Raw genomic sequence first — 18,801 nt, forward strand, 5'->3', positions numbered from 1 at the left:
GATAAAAAAAAAAAAAAAACAACTAGACCAGTGGAATTACCCGACTGAGCCTTTTTGAAAAATAATCCTGTTTGTTCTTTTGAAATTTAGCATGCAATAAAAAGACGACCAGTTAGCACGTTACGAATCAGTGCATGTGCTTGTTAGGGTTTGTAGGTCTTTTGCTGAACAAAATAAATCCCTCATGATCTCTGAAAACACTTTAAGGATCCCAGGACGGGTCAGAAAGTTGTAAAGTCTGGGTTAAGTCTGTAAAGCTGTTTACTGTCATACTTGTCTAGCTGTGTAATGCAACACAGGAACATGTTTAGGCACAAACGAAATCAAATCTAAGAAACCTTCATAATGTGTTTGGATGCATACACTATAAAATAACTGTAAATCCAATATGCATTTAGTGTAAAAATGTGTGATGTTGCATTAGATAAGCATCTGTATCTGTGCCCAAATGCTCTCTTCACTGATTTCACATTCTTCCTCATTTTTGCCCAGTGTCTTTAAATGTCTTTTAGCTGGTGTTTGAGTGGTTTTTATGAAGACCTCAGGTTCACAAACCTAACCACAGGTGTTTATCATCACATTATCTATTGACATAATCCACTAACACTTTACCACCACAAAATAGACTTAATACTTGTGTGTGTGTGTATACACATATGTCCATTTAAATATATTATTCACATATTATTTTAGTCTTTTTATTATTAATAATCTACTATTATTTTAATTGAAATGGTTTGCTTGTAAAGTTTCTTTTACAATTTAATTATTTGAAATAATATAACTGAATACGATTATAAATATCTAAAACATATATAAGAAACACAGAATTGTAAACTATTTTATTTGAATTACAAATAAAATATTGTAAATATTTTAATTAAACAAGTAAAATAATTTATTTGGGTATGGGCATGTTTTAATAATTATTTAAATTTTTAGAAATCAATGCAATGATATTCATGCATAATCAAGTGTTTAAATACTCTTTCTACCTCTTTTGCCCCAAAAATAGCTTGAATTGTTAGCGGACACTGCAATGCTCAAACTATATCTAAAGTATGCAGCATGGACATTTTGTGTAAGTTTACCCAATACATTTTACCTTGATTGAACAAGCTGCTGCAAACATTGCTTCAGGCATCAGGTTGCTGACATTATATCATGAAGCTACTCTTGACTATGCATTTCTGCTTGAAGGTATATATAATTAGTTATACAAGTTTACAAATACAACTAGGAAAACATTCAGAAAAATGAATATAAAGGTAAATTTTGACAGCTTTCTTTTTCTTTTCTTTTTTTTTTTTGCTTTTTCCCCTATAATTGACATTTATGCATACTTTCATTCATGCATATGCATAATATTCATTTTAAAAAGACAGCAATTTCAAAACAGTTTGGCCAAAAAGATGAATTATGAAAGATGAGGACCCGTTGTTCCTGCATGAAGCTAAATCACACACAAACACAAAAAAATAGCATAATTGATCTGTTTTGCCGACACGTGATTGGCAGAATAGCCTACGTACTAGCGTTACATGGAGTCTGCATATATTCCCGCGGTTATGATCTTAAATTTAGCGCTCAAATGAGCTTATAGTAATAGTAATGCCACAATATTCTTTGAAGCACTATCTGATTCCAGCACTTTTCCTTTCGTCAGTGCAGGGCAGCTGCGGCCCGAGAGGGCGTCAGGCCCCGTCTCCATGGCCACACACTGTTTTTGTTAGCATGAGTGATTCAGAGCAGCAGTGAGTCACAGTCAGGAGGAAATTCTCTCTGTTCTCGATTCACACAACCACATACTCTCTCATGGAAGCCAAATAAGGGCAACAGCTCGGGGAGAGAGACGGGAAATCTGTCCTGTTAGTGGCCGGCTGCGAGTGTGTGTGTGTGTGTGTGTGTGAGTGAGGGGAGGGATAGGGAAGGGTCCCACCCATCGACTTCACACCTCAGTTTACTGGGCAAACAGCTCGATTTAGGCGATAATATTTCACTCCATGAGTCAAATCGCAAACGGTTTAGCAAATTCGCGATGATAAATAAAGTAGACTCCAGCATTTGTAGTACAACTTCAGCCCTTTTTGCTGGAGTATGTTTTTAGATTATGAATGTACCATATACAGTGATGTTATAATATGTTAATACCCTGGCACTTTGATTAGCAAATAGGGTGTTTTCACCATAGATGTATATATACGACCCCATTAGCGACTGTTTCTATGGGGCGTGCTATACACAAGCCATTGGCCATATTGTAGTGGTCAACCTGACGTCACTGAATATTCGACAGATGCCACAATCCTGCAAACAATCCTGCACAGTGCCCTTTAGGACAGGGCATATATCTCCCATCACACTGGCCATTATTTTTAAGCAAAGAAGATGAAGATGTGTATCTTTAGCGAAGCAGCGCGCTTCTGAAGAGCCGCTTCTGAAACATGCTGCGGCGCGGCTGATATAAACACAAGCATTGACTAGAGGTGGTGGCCCTGTTGGAGACGAAATGTGCTGCAGACGTGTGCAGTGTAAATATGAGCTAATTCAAGCAGTGATTGCAAGGAAAGCCCCTAATACTTGAGAGCGGCCAATTATGAGGTAATTCTTGGAGGTTTTGGTAGATTAAAAAAGGATCATGTGACTTTTATGTACAGCCGGTGACCTATAAATGCGTCAAACTGAATGTTGTTGAATTGCCTGAAAAACCACTTCATGTAAGCGTAAAAAATTTTTTTTGTGATATATGGGAGTTTTGAGAATTTGACATGTTTCCATTAGGTGTATTTTCAATTTGCAATTTTAATTTGCATAGTTTCAAACATTGCACCCTTTCCTGTTTACTAAGTCATTCTCCTTATGATTAGGCAGTTTTTTCCATGGTTAAATTAGTAGAACAATGTCTTCAGAAGTATATAAGTCGTGCAATCCATGCTGATGTTTATTACTCTATTTTTGACATCGGCTCAGGCAGATGTTTTGTTTCCTGCTAGTTATCAGTCAATCAGCAATGACTCACTCGTCTAATTTTTTTTTTTACACTCGCATGTGTTATTCCTTAAACTGTATTCGTGGACATTTGGTCCTCTTAGTCTAGACAAAAAAATAATAATTCTTCAAATTGTGAATGGCTGAGAAAAGGGTGCTCCCCTTATAGCACAACTTAACAGTTGACCGGAAATGACTGAGCTGTTTTATCTAAAACCAGGAATTAACTGTGCATATATTCAGTTAACAATTATTAAAACATTGCTTTAACATTTCTCATCCTTGGATTCGCCCAATAACCAAACAATGAGGGGGAGTAAATGATGACAGAATTTTTTTTTTTTTCATAGATGTTTTACTTAAATTGAAAAATGTATAACTAACTAACTAATGCTTTGGGGCATATTGTCACAAAAGGTCAACATACAATAAGCTTTTTTTCTAGGACAAGAACAGTGAAAATATTTAATAGCTTTTAGCTTTTTTGCAATCAAAGCGTGGTATTCACATGCTTTCATGGCACCTTTTGGAAACATAATCTCTACTGTTTCTTTTAAGTGCAGTCTTCTGTAATTACTCTGCAGCTGCGCAGCGATGACAGCAGTGTAGTATCTACATTCAGTAAGTAGCCATTTAGCAGTCAGGGGGACCGTCAAAGAGACAGTTCAACCTAAAATAAAAGTTCGGTCAACATTTTTGTTCCAAACCTGTAAGAATTGTTTTTTTTTTTCTGCTGAACACAAGAGAAGATATTTTGGAACAGAAAACATTTTCTTGCTTTCACTGTATGTAGACAGAAACAATAAAACATTTTTGCATGAATTTTAAATGCTTTTACCCAGACTAAAGTGTTGACATGACTTTTTAAGGCAAATGAATGTTGTAGTCTGACTAAAACAAACTTTTCAAGTGCATGTAACTGAGATCCAGAGTCCAGGAGGTCTTATTACACCATGGTGGTCAACCTCAGCATTGTGTGTTTTGGGAATGCACTGGATTTCTTCATTGTAAACGTTCTGCCAAAATGACCAAAAATCTATTCAACCAAAACCAGCATTGTGTGTTGGCAAAAACACTGCCAACTATATGATGTCAGAAGGCCCTAATAATCACCTTCACAGTAAACCGTGAACTTGCAATGAAAATTGCTCGGATTTATCGGTATACCACAGGAGAAAAGTTGACGTATATTTTATAAACTTGTAATGGTAGGCAGTGCTGGGTAGATTACTTATGAATTCTAGTGCATTACTGATTATAAATTACATGACACAAACTATAGTTTGTTATGTAATCTACTGGATTACATGTATTATGATTACTTTTAGATTACTTCTGACCCCCAAAATAATCCAGTGTTTGTTATCAGCATCATTAAGTGTACTAACCATTACATTATGCCAGAGTTTCCCAAACAGGGGTTCATGAATAAACTACAGGGGGTAAGTGAGTTGCTGAAAACCTGGAAGATTTTCCAAATGTAAAAAAAGCGGTATGGTTTGAGAAAGGAACATTTAAGACAAAATAATAACTTAAAATTAAATAAATGTTCTGCCATTGTGTGAATAATATGTAATCATTTAATCTTTAAAAAGTAACTGTATTCTGATTATGATCATTTTAAAATTCTCTAGATGCTTAAATTATGGAATCTGATTATATAATCCAGATTAGATGTCATGAGTTACTACTCTGCATTTATGTAGGTTAATTGTCACATGCATAAACCTGACATTTGCAACATCACACGAGTTGTCAGCCAAACACTAGTTGTCAGTTGATGTCACTGCACATAAATAAAGTTTTTGTCACCACCATGGGCTGTTATGCGGTTGCTAAAGTGTTGTTTTTAAGTAGCAACACACATGGTATATGTTACTGACATACATCACTGCAATAATGCAGAGCCATTTTAGGCAATGCACTTTCTAGGTACCTTTACTGCAGGTCTAAATGTTGCTGAGCAGATTTTAAAGCATGCATAATGGACTGCAGTAGTGGTATGGTAATTATATAGACTGTGTTTGTGTGGTAATGGATTCAAGGGCTCACATTTATCAGACTGTGGGTGTTGGGTGAGGTATACGGACATTACCAAGAAAGAGTGGCATTAGAAGGGCATCGCTGTGAAAAAAGAGACAAAGAAGGTGTATTTTGGAGGTATATTAAAGAAGGGAGTATATTAGATGTGCATTTATTTATAGGGAGGCCTGAGAGCGGCAGTGTGTCATTGTGACAGTGAATGATCTCATTAAAATGATCTCATGCAAAGGAAGTGCTGTAGATTTCATTTCCTTTTTTTCTGGGACCATTTTGTCTCATTTCCCATTTACACTGTAAAAGGACCTTATTTAATGCTTAAGTGGTTTCAATTCAGATTTAACTGTTGACTATTACTATTGTGCTGTCTTAAACTTTGTAAAGAAATTGTGAATGCGTGTGCCAAACTCACCATAGTGATGCAAGGGTGTTGCTTTGTGTTCTTGTTATGCAGTTGCTAGGGGTCTGCTTAGGATAAATTTTTTGTTAAAAAGCATCTGTTTGTTTAGCATCTGTTTTTCCAGCTTTGCTAAATAGTATGAAGCTGCAGACTTGGAGCCTCTACAGTCCTGCACCCAGAGTCCCGCATTCACAGACCCCTTGCAACCCGATCTCATGGCAATTCGTACATATTTTATTAAAATAAATTCTTTATTTTACGAGTTGCACAATTCGGATAAATTTGTACGCATGACCTACACCTAACCCCGCCCCTAAACCTAACCGACACAGGGGTTTAGACAAATTGTATAAAATTGAGTGAGGTCATACAAATTATTAGCCACCTCGTAAAATACGTACGAATTGGTCGTAAGATAGCGTTGTGTATTGATCTCGAAAAATGAGGGGACTGAGAATGCGGGATTCTGGGAGGTTGTAGATGGAGCAGGCTCAGGTCTGCAGCTTCATAATATTGGCTTTGCTGTTTAAATGAAACAGTGGTAGGGTCTCATGAAGATTATTTCTGGGAGCTGATGGGCAGCGCACTGGTCAGCTGAAAAAAGAGAGTGGGAGGGGGTCAAGTGCACTCAGATTTGGCCATCAGTCGGGAGGAAAAGAATGTGTATTAGTAACAGCCAGAAAGTTAGTTGATATAAAAAATTTCAGTCCCTTGCAGCATTTTAACTTATAACTTTTTAGTTAAACTACAGTTTTTCATGCCAATCTGTGACCCCTAATGAAAAAGAAAACAATTGTCTTCATTTACTCACTTTCCTTCTACTGTGGAACACCAAATACGTTTAAAGAACTGTCCATTCATACAATGAAAGTCAGTGGGATCCGATCTGTGTTTCAGACAGAATTTTCATTTTGGATGAACAAACAATCCCTTTGCACGTCAAATGTGCTTGGCTCAGTATGTCAGAGTATATGCATTAGCTGCTGAGCCACAGATTAAAAAAAAAAAATTTTTGGCTGTTCCTTGAGTGCAGCTGTCATTATCAAACTACCTGAAAGATCGGTATCATCGTACATGACAATACCTGAATTACCACAGTTGAACAAGAAAATGAAGACATGACAGCCAAAGAGATAAAGGTGGTCTGAACGGAGGAGAGGGAGGTCCCGTTAAGAGTTTACTTCAGCTGGGTATATTTAGACACGACCGTGAAAAAAACGGAGAGGAAAAAGAATGATGTATAAACAGTAGTACGAATCTGATGTAACACACTGCAATAGGCCCACACACACAAACACACACACATAGCAACTCATGAGAAAATCTGCTGCAAATTACTCTCAAGGACCAAGAGCACAACACACACTCTGATGTTACACTTAATGACTGACAAAAAGAGAAATCAGCAAAGAAGTGAGCGAGACAGCTGGAAAATCAATACTATTAGCGGCTGCAAGCGGTGCGCGGCGTGCGTAACAGTAATGGATAATATCATGAAGACAACACGAGCAGGCCGAGTGCTACACAGCAGCAGCCACAGTGACGCCATTGTGGTTCAAAACGCACTTCCTGTCTGCCGCCACAGTGTTTGTGTTTCATGCTGCCGTGGCAACTGCGATCATATAAATACCAGAGAGAAAAAAAAGGAGTGAGTGAGAGAGAAACTGAGAAATCGAGGACAAACCCATATGACTAGCCCGGAATGAAAAAGCAAATGCATCCAGACAAGGCTTTACTGCTGTGTGTGTGTGTGTGTGTGTGTTGTGGATTAACAGTGGCCCCTAAAGCAACATTATAATACCTGCTGTTTCCATAGGGTTTGACTGCCTGTCCCAACACATTCCAGTATGTTACATTATGTAAATGCAAGTGATTATGTCATGCACATTCAGAAATTTTTGAAGGTTAAAACATTTTGTATAATTAATAAGCACCATTTGTGCAAGTAAAATAGCTAAGCCTGTGTTAAGTATAACATATTTGCCGATAATAGTTTACCTACACATTTTCCTCAACTAACAAAAGTCATTTATGTCAGCATGTTCTGTGGTTGCTAGTGCACTGACATGTGGTTGCTAGGGTGTTTTGGGTGTTCTGTGGTTGCTAGGGCATTGCTATGTGGTTGCTAATGTGTTTTGACTGGTTGTTGTGGTGTTGTGTGGTTGCTAGGGCATTGATATATTGGTTGCTAAGGTGTTTTGACTGTTTGTTGAGGTGTTGTGTGGTTGCCAGGGCATTGTTATGTGGTTGCTAAGGTGTTTTGACTGGTTGTTGCGGTGTTGTGTGGTTGCTAGGACATTGCTATGTGGTTGGTAAGGTGTTTTGACTGGTTGTTGCTGTGTTGTGTGGTTGCTAGGGCATTGCTATGTGGTTGCTAAGTTTTTTCGACTGGTTGTTGCGGTGTTGTGTGGTTGCTAGGACATTGCTATGTGGTTGCTAAGGTGTTTTGACTGGTTGTTGCGGTGTTGTGTGGTTGCTAGGACATTGCTATGTGGTTGCTAAGGTGTTTTGACTTGTTGCTGTGTTCTGTGGTTGCTAGGGCATTGATAAATTGGTTGCTAAGGTGTTTTGACTGGTTGTTGCTGTGTTCTGTGGTTGCTAGGGCATTGATAAATTGGTTGCTAAGGTGTTTTGACTGGTTGTTGCTGTGTTCTGTGGTTGCTAGGGCATTGATAAATTGGTTGCTAAGGTGTTTTGACTGGTTGTTGCTGTGTTCTGTGGTTGCTAGGGCATTAATAAATTGGTTGCTAAGGTGTTTTGACTGGTTGTTGCTGTGTTCTGCGGTTGCTAGGGCATTAATAAATTGGTTGCTAAGGTGTTTTGACTGGTTGTTGCTGTGTTCTGCGGTTGCTAGGGCATTTCTATACACCGTTGTGTAGTTGTTGTGAATGGTTTTAATGCATGTGTGGTTGCTAGGGTGTGTTTCCCTGTGTCTGGGTGGGTGCTAGGGCATTGGTAGGTGGTTGCTTAGTGGCCCAAGTTAAAAGAGACATAAGGTTGTGTGTGTATGCCTGTGTGTGTGTGTGTGTGTGTGTGTGTGTGTTTGTGTTTGTGTTTCCCAGTACACCAGTATTAATCAGTGTTGTTATCATTAAATAAAACTATATAAAAAAATATTTAAAAATTTGTAATTAAAAAAAAGCTCAAATAAATTACAATATTAGCAGAAATAATAAAAAGAAAACTTAAACTTCAAAAACTTGTCTTGGCAACTAACTAATAAATTAAAGCTAAACAGAAATATAAAAGAAACTTATACAAATGACAAAAGCACAATCTAAAATTACCAAAACTGAAAATATAAAATATAGGCTAATTTAAATATTAATACAATCTGCAATAGTATATAAATAAAACTAAAATAGCACTGGTACTAATACACTTGTGTATAAGAGTTAATAGGTAAAAATGGCATATTCTATCATACACTCTTTACTGTATATTTAGTTTTCATGTTGTATTTAGAATGTTTGGTTTTAGATGATTTTCTATAAGTACAGTACTGTACTACACTTCCTAATAGCATGAGTTTTGTTTATTGTGTGTTGATGGCGAGTAAAAGAGCGTTGTGTCTAGAAGAGGAGCTTGTGTTTCCTCTGAGGAATGCTTGTATAATTAGATCCCCGCTGTCATGACAACCAAACTTGATTTTTAAGGGGGCTGAGACTAGTTCAGTTATAGAAGCCTGAGTCAGTGTCTGCGACTCTCTCTCTTTCACACACACACACACACATAGTATCTATGCTGACTTTTAGATAAGTCACACGTGAACCCTTATCACAGCATTCATGAATGTCTATATACAACAGCCTTGGATTGTGAACTGTGAACTTTGAAATAGAATTTTAAATTTGAATTTGAGATCATATGATTTACCCCTTATCCTTGCATTAGAGGTCACAAATTAATAAAATGAATAATTCACATGCTGTAACTTGAGCAACAATATGCAGAATAAAGAACTTAAAAAATGATCCTTCTCAAGCTCGTGAGCCAAATGTAATAACGGACAAACTTTCTGATTCAGCATATGACAAAATCAAGACCCTCTGTGGGTTATCTGACACTACGAAACCCTGACCGCTGACTGTAAACACGCAACACATATAAAAACTCTAGCCAAAAAATATTTTGATATGTGGCAAAAGCATGCTTGAGACTGGTGTGTGAGGAATGTGTGATGTCCAGACAGTGCGCAGTTGTTCGGATACCCTTTTTTCGGCCAGTCATAAAGTGTGAACGAGCTCAGAGTAAACACATGTCTCTGAGCGCTGGAGGAGGGTTAGTGTTTGTCCTGTTAAACACTGCACAGGTGTGACCCTCTTTGTGTCCTTCTGACCTAATATTGACTGTGCTGTAAACGGACTTCAAATATTTAAATGAAACGCAAGCATGAATGAAAGTGTCTGAAAATGTAAAATATAACCAAAACCAAGAATCATTTTACTTAACAATATCTGTTTCTAATATGCTGCATATTAAAATGTAAAATTATTATATATGTATAGTATTAAAATATTATGGTATAGCATAGTAAAGTGTTTAGAAAGAATTAATTAATTTTGATTAATTATTTGCAGCCTGAAATAAAGATGGACACCGTTTTTGTTTTATCCAGCTGTATTTACTGCAACTCATCCAAGTGAAAACGGAAATCTGTTTTTGTATTTGTTTTGTTTTTTGTTTCTGACACTTGGATATTTTAAGTTAAATCTTTTTTAAAGGGGGTGATTCTTTTTTTTTTATACCCACTGTATGTGTGTTTATACACACACACACACACACACACACACACACACACAGTTTGGTGTAGTGTAAAATATTATTTAGAGGACAATATTAATTGATCTTTGAGAGAAAGTAATATAGTCTACACTACAGTAAGGTACAGTAGAGAATAGTAAAAGATGCAGGTGAAAGTGATTGGAAGAGGTCAGATAAAAACGTGAATAGCATGAGGTCTTGTGTGTGTTGGTGTGTGTGTGTGTGTGTGTGTGTGTGTGTGTGTGTGTGTGTGAGGGACACAGTGTCTCTTTTTTATGAGCTCTTCTGCTGTATAATTGTCCCTGCCTCTTCCTGTGATCCACACTGATGTAGGGGAGGGCTCAACTTCTGACGTTATACAAATAGGAATTCCCTTCACTGGTCTCTCTCACTCCGCTCTCATTCACTTTCAGCCTGTCTGGCCCCCAGACGAACTCTTTCTCTCTTTCTCTCTCTCTCTCTCTCTCTCGCTCCTATATAAACACTCATAGCGTCTATACAGGAGCCGGACACTCCCTCTGAGACACAACTGCTATAAGGTTCCTCTCACGCTCTGAACGGAGGCGATCCGGAGACAGAAAGCAGTCAGATCACGCAGGTAAGAGGCCAGCGTCGCACTTCTGAACTTTGAATAACATCTGCATGTGGTTTCTCCACTATTGCTCTTAAAGTTTCCAAGGCATTTTGCTCTTAAAAAAAAAAAAACCTTGTCCAGCACTTTGGAGGTCTGTGGTGTAGTTGGTGATGGTCGGACGGACTTTTTTGAGTTCAGCCAGACAAGTGATCCACTTGAGCGTCCAGAGGAAAGGTCATCCGTAAATAGTTTCTTTGAATGGGCCGTCTGAGCGACATCTGTCAGCCAGACATGAGTCCGTGCGGCGTGAAGCGGAGGTCATAAAAACGCTCTCAGAACAAGGAGTGCGAGGATGAGGCTGTGGAGAAACGCTCAAACATTCTTCTCATTGTTCTCAAGTCTCGAAAGACCGTGCCAGACGCTGCACAGCCAAAACAACGTCCAGAGGAAGTGTGGCAAAAGCAGAAAGGCCGAGCCGGGAGTGCGAGCTGAAGCGCTAGATCACAAGAGAGCGAAAGCGACATGAGGTGATTATTCATCTCGTGCTCTTTCAGAATAAGAATGAGAAACCCTGGTAGTTTATTCGGTTGATTGAAATGGTAATATAACACAGTTAAATATAATTATGTAGTCTAGTACAGTGTATAATATACTTAAGCGTTTAGTACAACAAATGGTTCAGTATGATACTCTGTAGTGTAGTATAATAAAGTACAGTATACTATAGTAACAAAAAAACAAGGGTTTTATAGTATATTGTTTATATTACAGTGAAGTGTGTACTCGAGTATACAGTAAACTGTGTACTAGTGAAATGTATAAAATAGTGTTACATTTTACAGTAGTATAGCAGAGTGTATCAAAGCATTTAGTATCATATTTTGTAGTGTAGTACAGTATATTATACACAGTATATTATATTTTATGTATATTATATACTGTAGACAAGTATGTTTTAGTATGTAGTGCATAACAAAGTGTGTGTATATAATAGGGTTACAATATATACTTTAGTATAGTACAAATTGAAGCATTTTGTACAGCAAACTGTTTAGTATGATATCCTATAGTGTACAATACAAGTGTGTAGTATAATAAAATAAGTAGCACAGTGTGGTAAAGTGTGTAGCACAGTATACTTTAGTAAAAAGAAAGAAGCATTTATTTTATATTACAGTGAAGTGTGCACTCTATTATGTAGTAAATTGTAGGGTTGTGAGGTTTATCAGATAGTGTTGCAATATATTCAGTTACAATAATAAAGTATGGTAAAGTGTGTAGTATGGTATATTATTATTAAATGTATTTCATAGTGTATATTACAGTTAACTAGTATATAGTAAACTGTAAACATTTAAAAAGTTGTCAAATATGTACAGTAGTATTGTAAAGTGTATAAAATTGAGTTACAGTAATATTACACACTATACTGTAAATACTGAAATGTTTAGGACAACAGTGAGTTGTACAGTATTATGAAGTGTATGAAATAGTTACATTATATAGTTTAGTGTGTAACAGAAAAAGCAACCTCATAATGTGCTCATTAAGCCAAAAAATGAGAAGTTGAGACCGCGAGAGAAGCTAGAGAGACAGGTTCAAAGGGCTTGAAAACCGTCCCGTCCCACTTTTCAGAGAGCGCAGGAGTCCTCAGGACGGGTACAGAGATAAGGGAACGGTGCACAAGTGTGATGGATTCCTGCATTAGCTGCTGAGTGTTTTCTTCATGGCCGCTGTGCTGAAGTTAATGGCTGCTGCTGAGGATGGGATGTAACAGTATCTGGAGTAAAGTTACAGGGATATTAGCACCATGAGAACCATGAGCTGTGAATTGACGCTCTATTTAAAAGGGAACGAGCATCTTTTCTCTGCAGTGAATGTTGCTGCAGAAGTTGTATTTGGTGTCAGTCACTTTGGTTTTGAGTTGAATGAATGAAGCTCATGAATAAATGAGACACATATCCCCACGGGCCGGGTGGAGTACTGTACGCTCGCTTATAGAAGGATTTATGCTGAGTCATTAATTACATTCAGTCATCTGCTGTTGAATTTTTTTATTTCACTTTTAAAAATCTGATAATCTGCAACAAGATTTAGTTAATATGAGAAATGTATTAATTTATTTATTTTTAACTCGTGTTTATTATTATTATTGTTATTATTATTTTTAAATGCTTCTTGTGTTATTTTCATTTGTGAGTCATTTTGCATCTGCTTGATGAATATTTATAATGATGCAGTGTGGGCCTAAACTGGTGCATCCAATCCTATGTCCGGTATCAGATTACCCACCGCGGTAAAACAACACTCTAATTTGATAGCAACTAATACAGATCTGGCCAGCAGCTGAGCCAATGGGATATTGTGGGTATTTCTTCAATCCCTAAAATTAGCTGCAACACTGCAGGATGAATAGTGTGACTCCTCATCATGAGGACAACTGCATCGGCTGCATCACACCAGACGCTGTCTTTAGTGAGAGGAAAGACTGAGATCACTGGCAAAACGAACAACTGGGGCTTCAATTTAGGGTGAAAAAGCTGAAAGGAAAGATCTGATGGAAAATATTAATGGACAGAAATCTTCTGGTTCGCGAGGCATCACTTCATCAAGTCTAGATTGGGTGGATGATTTCAAGCATTTGAAAATCGGGAAAACACATCACAGCGCTTCAGATGGTCCAGATGCCCTTCAAAAGCAATATTCGGGCTTAATGCATCGTTTCAGGCGCGTTTTTGTGTGTGTGGAAAACGCATAATGATTTTTCTAAGGGGAAAATATCACGCTTTAAACTCTTTTGCAGCTTTCGGTAACTAGACATTTGAGTTCAATCCTGACTTGGATGTAGACGTGAGATCAAAAATGTCTAAATGTCTTTCCATTACACACCAAACCAAGTGTCATTTATTAAAACAAGGACACTTTCCAGTCAAAGCATTTCACACACACAAAAAAAAAAAAGAAGAGTTCTCTTAGGCTTTACATGATTAAACAACAGATTTTTTTATTATTATTGATAAAGCAATCATTTTGTGGTTTTGAAATATTAAATAAGGCCATAGTTCTTGTGATGAACTACACTTGAAGTTACTCTTATAGTAGACCTGTGTGAATTTGTTGACAACATTGAGCAAAGAGAAAATATCCTTAAAATGTAGGTTACATGCACTTGCTTTGATATCTTGTTATCAAATGAAATTCAGGCATTTTTAACTGCGGCTACTCTTTTACTGTCCTAACTGCTTTTTTTGGGGCCTGTGCATGTTAGACTGACAGGCCACATCCTCTGATCAGCATCTAAATGACTGTCTCTCTGTAACACTCAACTGAAAAGTCTCATCGTGCGCAGGGAAAAAACCTGAAACAAATACAGCACCACAAATAGTCAGTGCTCTAGAAGTAATGGAGGTCTTGGTTTAGAGCTGGCAGGTTTACTCGCAGCAGCATCCGGGATATTTTATGTAAAGCAATAAACATAATGCTCCTGGTTTACGTAAGCTAGGAGTTCCCCTGCGTCTGGACATATTCATGTCCTTTTTTTTTCAGTGCTGTCATTTGTATTCACAATTTCGAGACGCTGTGAGGAACTGGAACGATTCTGTCGACTGGTTACGATGCCGTAAATGTTCCTTCATAAATCTTTAGAGGGGGAAAACAGTTTGACGAGAATGCGAAGTGACATGTTACAACTGGAAAATATGTTTCTGCTTTAAAAACTCCAAACTGATGAGTAGCTGTAGGAAAGATCGTCGTAATAGAGGTGAAATGAAGAGCAAATGGAGAGCGGTGCTCTTAAAAAAGACTGTAGTTCCCAAAGATGCGTCTCTTCTAGATCAGATCTCAGGAATGTGTCAAATTGTGCCAATATTTGTATAATCCAATGAACACACACGCCATGATTTTACAGGTCCAAACTCTTCCAACTGTGAAACAAGTCTGGTCCTCTGGGACCTGCAAGATTCACTAGATCCTTCACAGGTTCTGTCTGTTTTTTGTCACTCTTTTAATTTTACCCCAGATGAGACACAGGGTTTTGAACAGTAATGGAGGTAACAGTAACATACGTAATGTTTTTTTCTTTCTTTTTTTTTTTACGGTCACTCGGCAGGGACTGCACGTCTTTCTGACTTAATTTCCAACTGTCATTGAAAAGCTATTTTTATACGTCTACAGGAAGCCCAGTCACTCAGACGCTAGCAGAAGGAGGGGCCAGCGGCAGTGACCACGGAATACATGACAAAACATGAGGTGGCCTTGGAAGACACACACACACTTTGCATGTTAAACAGACAAGTGCTATATGTTTCTTTCTTTAGTGGAACCCAAAATAATATGTTCATGCTGCCTGTTATGCTCCAAAAAGCACCATTAAAGTCAACATAGGCCCATTGTGAACACATTCTTATAGCAACATTTTTGCAAAACACCAAAATACATGCTTTTCAACTGCAGTTTAGTGCTGAAATTGATTACAGGTTGAATATTGATTAATAAGGACTTACTTTCACACATTTCTTTCCACAATGCTGTGGTATGACCTCAGTCCACTTATACCATAGTGCATGATTTGTACATTTTGACGTTTGCATCACATAACCAGCTCTATAAAGTATGGCCTTTCTAAAGTAAATTTGCTTGGGAGCTCACCTGATACAGCGATGTGTGCTGCGCTCGGTCCGGTGATACACAAGTAATTAACTCGATAAGCAGTTGAAAAACTTGTAGAAGCAAGCAAAAACTGCATGGTTGCTTGAGCAGCTGCATTTTTAACTCACATTTTGTTAACATTTGAGGGTATGTTCAGAGCACGATTTAGTTCATTAAGAAACGCAACCTTTTAGAGCCACTCTCCGAGCATTTTATTTCCAAACTGTTGCGTGTATCGCAATAAAACATTGCCATATTCACATTCACCTGTTTCTGATAATCTTAAAAAGCTTTTAGTGCCATTCACTGGATATTTCACTTTGAACGTGCCACAAAATGTGTAAAAAGTAGCATAATTTTGCAGAAATGTTGTCACTGGTTTAACTAGCATCCAGCTGATGTGTTTTTATAGCTAGCTAACATTCCGGAGTTTAGTGTTCAGCATCCTGTATGTGCGCACTGTATGGAAAACAGCAGTGTTGACATTCTCCTAAACATCTCCTTTTATGTTTCACAGAAAAAAAAGAATGTTTTCATTTTTGTCTGAAATCCCCCCACCCCCCTTTTTGTCCTGTCTGTTTGCAATCTGTCTGCTGTTCTCACAGAGCCCTTCTGTACGATATGTTAGGACAGATATAAAAATGTAAGACCCCACCTCAGACAGAATGACATAAGCCCAGACCCTCCTCTTCTGCCGGCCAGGGGAATTCCTGGCAGAGTGATTTTTAGCCTAATGACTGAATCACATTGCCAGGGATTTCCAATGGCTCGTGTGAGAGACTGCACACACGCCAGATATATGCACTGCAAACACACACACCTGAACACATGAGACCCTAAACCTGAAGGAGTGCAGACGGTCTCGCACATTCATCAGTGGTGACAGAAGTCCCAATTTCTTTGCTGGTTGTGTGGTGTCAGGACTTAACCCACTTGTGAACACTGCATTGAACTTCTTTGTTCACAGTGGTTAAGTTCTGCCATCCTTAGACCAAAATCAGCAAAAGGGACGTTAAAGCCAATTGTGACATCAAACTGAATGAGTATTGTGACATGATATTCTCATTGCATATATAATGTACCTGAAGAGCTTTAATTTTCATTAAAGATGCACTCTTCTTATTGTCGTCCGCCTCGCGCTGTTGTGACAGGCCTGTTTTTATCTTGTCAGAAGTAATCTTCATCTCAGGTGTTTGACACGATATGCAACAAATGAGTCGTAGCCTGGAAATAAAAATACTTGGATAAACATCTTTTGTTGGTACTGGAACAAATTCTTATCAAACGTGGTGGATTTTTTTCAGGAGGCAAACCACCTACCGCCACTAACTTCCTCTAACCCAGCTAACAAAAATATGACCCAGGAGTGTCTTGCTGACGTTCCCTTTAATGAAAACATGCTTTCTGAATGTTCTGAGGATATGAAAAAAAAGAATAATTTATAATAACATTCCGTTTTGGAATTTTGCAAACCTTATGGGAATGTTGAGTTTGAATGTTCTCTGAACATTCTGAAACAAAAAATAGATGAGCATCCCACTAAAAGGTTATTACATAAAAGATGTATAAACATGTTTTGAAAACATTGTTAATGACCAGGAAACTCTAAACAAACATTATATTTACATTTTAGTAGTTACTGGAAGAACATTTGTTCATAATTTTAAGAGAATGTTAGCCAAAGTTTTGTAAAAGTAGAACTCCAATGTTCACATTATATCCCATATTTGGAAAAGCCTTACTTTTAGTAATCCACAGTTTTCCAGAGTGCTTTTTTTGTTCATGTTTAATTGAAATGAAAAAAAAAATTGCATTTGGACCTGTGTACCATTTATTTATTCATTAAAGATTGTTTAAAAATACATTATTTGCTTTATTTATTTTTTTATAAATTGCTGAATATAATGTTGGTGCTTTTTCTCAATGATAATTCTGTAATTTATTTGGGTCTTTTTTAAATCAGTCGATAATCTTATAGACCAGGGGTTCTCAGCTCTGGCCCTGGAGGTCCACTTTCCTCCAGAATTGAGCTGTAAACACACCTGAACAAGCTAATCGAGGTCTTCAGGATCACTAGAAAGTGACTGGCAGGTGAGTTTGATCAAGGCTTGAGGTAAGAGTTGAGAAACCCTGTTGTAGACATCTGTATTCTTCATTGATGTCAAAGTTCACCAACAGGGATGTTTAGGACAGTTGCGAAGTGACCACTCCGGCGGTCCAGCTTCAACAAAACCTCTTCACACAAAGGCGGAATTTATGGCAGGACAGCCATTCAGAAACTGTTTGTATCCAAGACTCAAACGATGTATTAAACACAAAACAACCGGGGGGCTGCATGGTCCAGTGAGTCATCTTTTACCATATTTCCTGCAAACCAGGCAGGTGTATCTTTACGGGAAAGCCAAAAAATGCCTAAAGCACGGGTTCACCCATATACAACTAAAATTCAAGCGTGATTTTAACAATGCCTTCACTGCCTGCATGAAGACAAAACCAAACATCACCGAACCATAACAGAAAGTTCTGCAGGACATAGATTCACATCGCTTTTTACTGATGAGGAATAATGGCCTGAAACTACTATTTAAACAAAGAGTGGCCTTGATATCATTAGATGGATGGATGGATTTATAAATATAGATAAATAGATTTATGTATTTTATAGATTAATAGTTTTAATATTGGTGCTAAAATGGTTTTGTTGTTTGTTTTCTGCTTATAATAATTCATGCAAAAAAAAACAAATTGTCTTTATGCAATATATTTGTGTGTGTGTTTGTCATAAATAGCTGAGTTTACAGTGACTGTTTGACTGGTTTGATCGACGTCTGTGTGTCTGTCTATGTCAGTGGGCTGGTCTCCTGTGCCTGCTGTGCTGATAATCAGTGGATGGCTGTAGCTGGCTCAGTTCAGCAGGAACAGGAGTCTGGTCTTCTCTCTCTGTGGCCTTCTGCTCCAAACACACTGACACACAGAGAGAGGACTGATCACGCTGCTGCTCCACACTGGAAGTCACAGGTAGCAAAATGTAAGTGACAAAAATGATATAATCTTCACATTTTCCCCAGATGTAATAGTAGTTAAATAATGTTAAACAACATAAATTAATTCAGTTGTTTGATTATATGTATTGGCAATTTTAATGCTTCAAATAAAATAATTTTAAAACATCAGTCTTACCTGTACGTTTCCTTTTTTTTTTTTTTTTTTTTTTTTTTAGCATGTTAATTAATAAACGGTAATAAAGTTGGCATTTTAAAATATTAATATAAGCATTAAAACAGATTTATTTAATAAAAAATATATTTTGTATATTTTATCTGGTATATATTAATCATTTCTATTTATTAAAATGATATGTGTGTTTATTGTGTTATATGTGTGGTGT

The 18,801-nt window shown here is 37.4% G+C and overlaps 1 long non-coding RNA gene across 1 annotated transcript; it reads left to right on the plus strand.

The window, feature by feature from the left end:
• The first annotated feature begins 10,571 nt into the window (after nt 1–10,571).
• Nucleotides 10,572–18,586, plus strand: LOC127954054 (uncharacterized). The gene is made up of 2 exons (XR_008153398.1): nt 10,572–10,790; nt 14,940–18,586. It is a non-coding gene; the product is annotated as an uncharacterized LOC127954054 (long non-coding RNA).
• Nucleotides 18,587–18,801: the final 215 nt, after the last annotated feature.

The sequence above is a fragment of the Carassius gibelio genome, chromosome A3 (assembly GCF_023724105.1).
Source record: "Carassius gibelio isolate Cgi1373 ecotype wild population from Czech Republic chromosome A3, carGib1.2-hapl.c, whole genome shotgun sequence".
NCBI lineage: Eukaryota > Metazoa > Chordata > Actinopteri > Cypriniformes > Cyprinidae > Carassius > Carassius gibelio.